Source organism: Triticum urartu, chromosome 2A (genome assembly GCF_056163025.1).
Source record: "Triticum urartu cultivar PI428250 chromosome 2A, HENAU_Tu73, whole genome shotgun sequence".
In the NCBI taxonomy this organism is placed as follows: Eukaryota; Viridiplantae; Streptophyta; class Magnoliopsida; order Poales; family Poaceae; genus Triticum; species Triticum urartu.
The window spans coordinates 635,854,396-635,860,403 of NC_141874.1; positions in this window are offsets into that span (position 1 = coordinate 635,854,396).

Consider the following 6,008-nt stretch of genomic DNA (forward strand, 5'->3'; position numbering starts at 1 on the left):
TATGCCCAAACTCTCATGTCCTAGCCCAAGAATAATTCCCCAAAAAATATTCTTCATTTTTGTCCAATGTGGCTTTCTGTGAAGGAAGTGCCACCTATCCTTTCCTGATTGCTCCCAAACCATTTGGGAATTCTCTTATGTACAAATCATTGCCTCATGACGAAATTCAACTTTATTTGCTTTGCCAATCTTCCTCAGCAATTTTTCAAACTTTCTGTCAAACAGAAGGCATTCTGAAGGAAGTACTAGCTAGGAGCTTTCAAATGAGTTGAAATTTTGCACACTCCTTCATGTCCTCATATTAGCACCCTCCTCCAAATTTTAGCTCTATCCTATCATCTATGTGAGCACAACATCAAATCTTTGATTATGTTAATATTTTTAGGTTGTGAAGCAAGTATAATTTTTATTGCTTAATTAATTCTGATAAATTATCAGGTTGTTCCCCTACCCTTATAACATCTCTCCACCAATTTTGGGATCAATTCATAAAGCCAATCTTCCTCTAGAATGTTTGCAAGGTTTTGGACAGTGAGGATGCTTGTGAAGCAAGTACCATTTTGGCTTGTCCATTTGGTATAAAAATTTTACAGCATCTTTATATGTCCATATCATCAAGCCTTGCCAAATTTCAGATCAATTGGCTACTCCATGTGAGTGCACCTTCCTGATCAAGATTCTGGACCATATTTGTAGTTGCAAAGCAACTATATCAATTATTGATCCATTTCTCCTAAAACTATCTAGGATCATAGTCCTACCGTAGCTAATCCTCCCAGACATCTCCATTTGACCCAATCAAATCTCTGCTGATCAGCAGTGCGCAGCCAAATTTGATACAACAAACTTCACACGGGCACTCACACATCACCTTGGCTTCTTTTGATGCTCCCTCAACTCCCGCAGCCCCTATGATGGAAAGACAACACTCTGGACAATGTTTCTCTGCCTCTTGCGTCCCCTCCTTGCCGGGTGCAGTGGTGACCGCGTCGTGTCCAGGTCTGTCCATGCGCTCTGGCAGCGTTGGCCGCACTCTGGGCGTCGGGACGCGCCGGCTAGCTCTGCCTCGACAGTTTTCTCATGTCCGAGCGTGCCGACCTGACTCCCCCTTCCTCTTCCGTCACTCTCGTGTCCCTGCCCCCTATCGAAGCCTCCTCGCCGGAGCTAGACGCCGTGCGCCCACAGACGTACAGTGGCCGACAAGGCCTTAAATGCGCTCGTCTCTTCTTCCTCTGCTGCCCTTGCCGTTGCGCTACTCTGTGACCTTCATCGGCTCCTCTTCGTCGTGATCTCACCCCTCCCTGTGACTGTTGAGCGCGCCAGAGCGTTGGCCGGACTCGAGTGGCGGCAACCGGCTCGAGAGACTTCGGCCGCGCCTATTTAAGGCCTTCCCGACCACGTCTCACTTCACCACTCGACCTCACTCACTCCACTACCCCTCCCTAGCCTCTTCCCTGAGCCACTGGAGCTCTCCCTGCCCGCCATCGCCGCCATGGCCACTGCGGCATCCTCTCAAATTCGACCAAGTCGAGCTCCCTCTCCTCCTTCTACCACCACCGGCGCACCACCTAGTCCCCGAAGATCCTCCCCATCTACTCCGTTCATCGCCGAACTCACCGTAGCTCCAACCCCGTCCACCCCCAAAGCTCTCGTCTGCCGGCGTCAAAAGCGTCGTCGACTCGGTCCACTCCGGCAATGGTGGATGGGACCACTCGATGCGTCGCTCAACGCTGAGCAGTTCCATAGGCGGAGCATCACCGGAGGTGCCCTGTAGCGCCGGCAGGCCTCATCGGGGCCGGCTCTTCTCCAGCCAGGCGCGGGCGAGAGGAAAGAGATGGCACCGCCATCGCCTACTAGCCGTGGGCCCCGCGACCCCACCCGTCAGCCGCTCCGCCCGTTGACCCCGCGCCGATGACATGGATTAGTGAAAACGTCTTTCTCTGTTTTACGTTTTCTGTAGTCGAAAGCGTTTTTCTCTGCGGCTTATTGAGGTAATTCCAAAGCCCACTTCTTCGTATCATCGAGCCCGTTCTGTTGAAATCAAAGCAAATGGAGACCAAAACTCTGATACCACATGTAGGATCGAAAGTATGTCTAGAGGGGGGTGATTAGACTACTTGACCAAATAAAAATCTAGCCTTTTCCCAATTTTAAGTCTTGGCAGATTTTAGCAACTTAGCACAAATCAAGTAATCCACCTACACATGCAATTCTAAGAGTATAGCAGCAGAATATAAAACAATTTCATATGAAGGTAAAGGGAGGAGTTTGGAGGGAGCAAACACAATGTAGACACAGAGATTTTTGGCGTGGTTCCGATAGGTGGTGCTATTGTACATCCACATTGATGGAGACTTCAACCCACGAAGGGTAATGGTTGCGCGAGTCCACGGAGGGCTCCAGCCATGAAGGGTCCATGAAGAAGCAACCTTGTCCATCCCACCATGGCCATCACCCATGAAGGACTTGCCTCACTAAGGTAGATCTTCACGAAGTAGGTGATCTCCTTGCCCGTACAAACTCTTTGGTTCAACTCCACAATCTTGACGGAGGCTCCTAAGTGATACCTAACCAATCTAGGAGACACCACTCTCCAAAAGGTAATAGATGGTGTGTTGATGATGAACTCCTTGCTCTTGTGCTTCAAATGATAGTCTCCCCAACACTCAACTCTCTCTCATAGGATTGGATTTTGTAGAAAGACGATTTGAGTGTAAAGCAACTTGGGGAAGGCTAGAGATCAAGATTTATGTGGTTGGAATGGAATATCTTGACCTCAACACAAGTGTAGGTGGTTCTCTCTCAGAAAATGTATGTTGGAAGTGTAGGCATGTTCTGATGGCTCTCTCCACGAATGAAGAGTGGGTGGAGGGGTATATATAGCCCCCACACAAAATCTAACCGTTACACACAAATCACCAAACTCGGTGGGACCGAATTATAAAACTCGGTCAGACCGATTTAGTTCAAAATGTGAACGTTAGGATTTTTGGTGGGACCGACATGTCAACTCAGTGGGACCGATTCCATTAGGGTTAGGGCATAACATAATATCGGTGAGACCGATTACACAAACTCGGTGGGACCGATTTTGGTAATAGACAAACAGAGAGTTGGTCAGGAAAACTCGGTGGGACCGATTCGCTCATCTCAGTTGGACGGAAACGTTACAAAGGGGAAATAGAGAGTTTGCATTGCAATCTTGGTGGTACCGATCACTCATCTTGGTTGGACCGAAACGTTACGAAGGGAAACAGAGAGGTTGCAATCCCACCTCGGTTAGACCGAGATCCCTATCGGTGAGACCGTAGTGACTAGGGTTTGTGGCAGTGGCTATGTCAAGTGAACTCGGTGGCGCCGGATAGAAGATTTCAGTGGGGCCAAGTTTGACTTTTGGTTTGGGACATATGTGGATATGAGAAAGTAGTTGAGGGTTTTTGGAGCATATCACTAAGCATTTTGAGCAAGTAACTCATTAAGCAACACCTCACCCCCTTTTAATAGTATTGGCTTTTCCTATGGACTCAATGTGATCTTGGATCATTAAAAGTAAAATGTAGAGTCTTGTGCTTTGATCTTGAGCCAATCTTTTGTCCTTAGCATTTTGAGGGGTCCACTTTCTAATCCATGCCATGCCAATCATTGAGCTTTCCTGAAATATTTATCTTAAAATAGCATTAGCTCAGTGAGCTATATATTGTTAGGAATTACCAAAACCACCCAGGGATAGTTGCTCTTTCAATCTCCCCCTTTTTGGTAATTGATGACAACATATAGATCAAAGCTTCGACAAATGATCATAAGATTGAAAAACATCGTCGCTTTGAGAAGTATGTGATAAGCAAGAGCTCCCCCTAAATTTGTGCATTATTTAAATTTGCTTTTGAATGCAAATGCACAATCGCTTAGGATCATGGGTTACTCTTCCATGTCACATACATCTTGATGGAGCGCTCAAAATGATAGAAATTAGAAGCATGCACTCATCACCAAGCATTAAGGTAGCAAATGATCAACCACATGATCACATAAGTATATCCAACCAAGCATTAAGGTAGCAAATGATCAACCACATGATCACATAAGTATCTCACACAAGGACATAAAGTATCTCACACAATAAAAAGTTCAACCAAAGGCAAAGACGCAAAACACTCTCTCAAAGCCTATGATCTATACATATTTCTTCCCCTTTGGCAACAAGTTACCAAAAAGTTCAAATATGCATAGTGCTATGCGTCTCAAAGTCTTGGTCTTCGGGAGGTGGTGTAGAGAGAACTCCAAAGATGAATGCATCTGTGGATGTAGTTGGAGCTGGTGGAGTGGGTGCTGGAGGTGGCACTGGAGCTGTAGCTGCTGATGTTGATGTTGTAGCTCTAGAATCTGTCAGTGGTACGGCAGCAAACCTCTGACTCCTTGGCACTCGCTGAAATGCATCTGTAGTTGCCTTCCCTCTCCTCTCTTCAGCTTCCTCCTGAAGCTGCTCAACTGCAGTCTGTATCTCAGTTACCTTGAGGTCAAGATCATAGAATTTTGTCTCAACAATCCTCTCCAAGCTCTCCTGATTCTGAGTTAGGGTGGCCAATCCCTTCTCAATCCTCAGTGTAGCTTGAATCAGATAGCCCAATTGATCTTGTTTTGACTTGAGGAATACCTGAGATGCTTCTTTTGCACTTGGCATCCTTGGAGCTTTCTTTGCCTTAGCTTTGGCTCTCTTCTCTTGTGCTTGAGCTGATGATGGTTCCTCCTCATTCATCACTATTATGTTGTCTTCAAATTCAGGAATTAAGGGTAGATGCTCTGTAACACCCACAATGCGGCTATATCGCCCACGTGTCGGGGCACGACTTAGAGGCATAGCCGCATGGTAGGTTTTGTCGCAAGAGGGGTAATCTTCACACAATCCCATGTACGGAATAAGAAAGGGATAAATAGTTGGCTTACAATCGCCACTTCACACAAATACAAGTTAAACATACATCATCCAGAGTACAATCAAGGTCCGACTATGGAACCAAAATAAAAGAAGACAACCCCAAATGCTAGATCCCCGATCGTCCCAACTGGGCTCCACTACTGATCAACCAGAAAAGACACAACACAATGATCAAGATCTTCATCGAGCTCCCACTTGAGCTCGGTAGCATCACCTGCACTGGTATCATCGGCACCTGCAAATGTTTGGAAGTATTTGTGAGCCACGAGGACTCAACAATCTCACACCCGCGAGATCAAGACTATGTAAGCTTATGGGTAGGATAGGGTAATGAGGTGGAGCTGCAGCAAGCACTAAGCACATATGGTGGCTAACCTACGCAAATAAGACCGAGAAGAGAAGCAACACAATGGTCGAGAAGCTAGAAGTGATCAAGAAGTGATCCTGGAACTACTTACGTTCAAGCATAACTCCAAAACCGTGTTCACTTCCCGGACTCCGCCGAAAAGAGACCATCATGGCTACACACGCGGTTGATGCATTTTAATTAAGTCAAGTCTCAAGTTCTCTACAACCGGATATTAACAAATTCCCATCTGCCACATAACCGGGGGCACGACTTTCGAAAGTTCAAACCCTGCAGGGGTGTCCCAACTTAGCCCATCACAAGCTCTCACGGTCAACGAAGGATATTCCTTCTCCTGGGAAGACCCGATCAGTCTCGGAATCCCAGTTACAAGACATTTCGACAATGGTAAAACAAGACCAGCAAAGCCGCCCGATGTGCCGACAATCTCGATAGGAGCTGCACATATCCCGTTCTTAGGGCAATACCAGATAGGTCGAGCTATGAGTAAAACCAGCCCTCAAGTTTCCCCGAGGTGGCCCCGCAGGTTGCCCGGTTCGGACTAGCACTTAGAGAAGCACTGGTCGGGGGGTTAAAATAAAGATGACCCTCGGGAGCACGATTCCCAAGGGAAAATTATAGGTGGTGGTGAGGCAAATGGTAAAACCAAGGTTGGGCCTTGCTGGAGGAGTTTTATTCAAAGCGAACTGTCAAGGGGTTCCCATA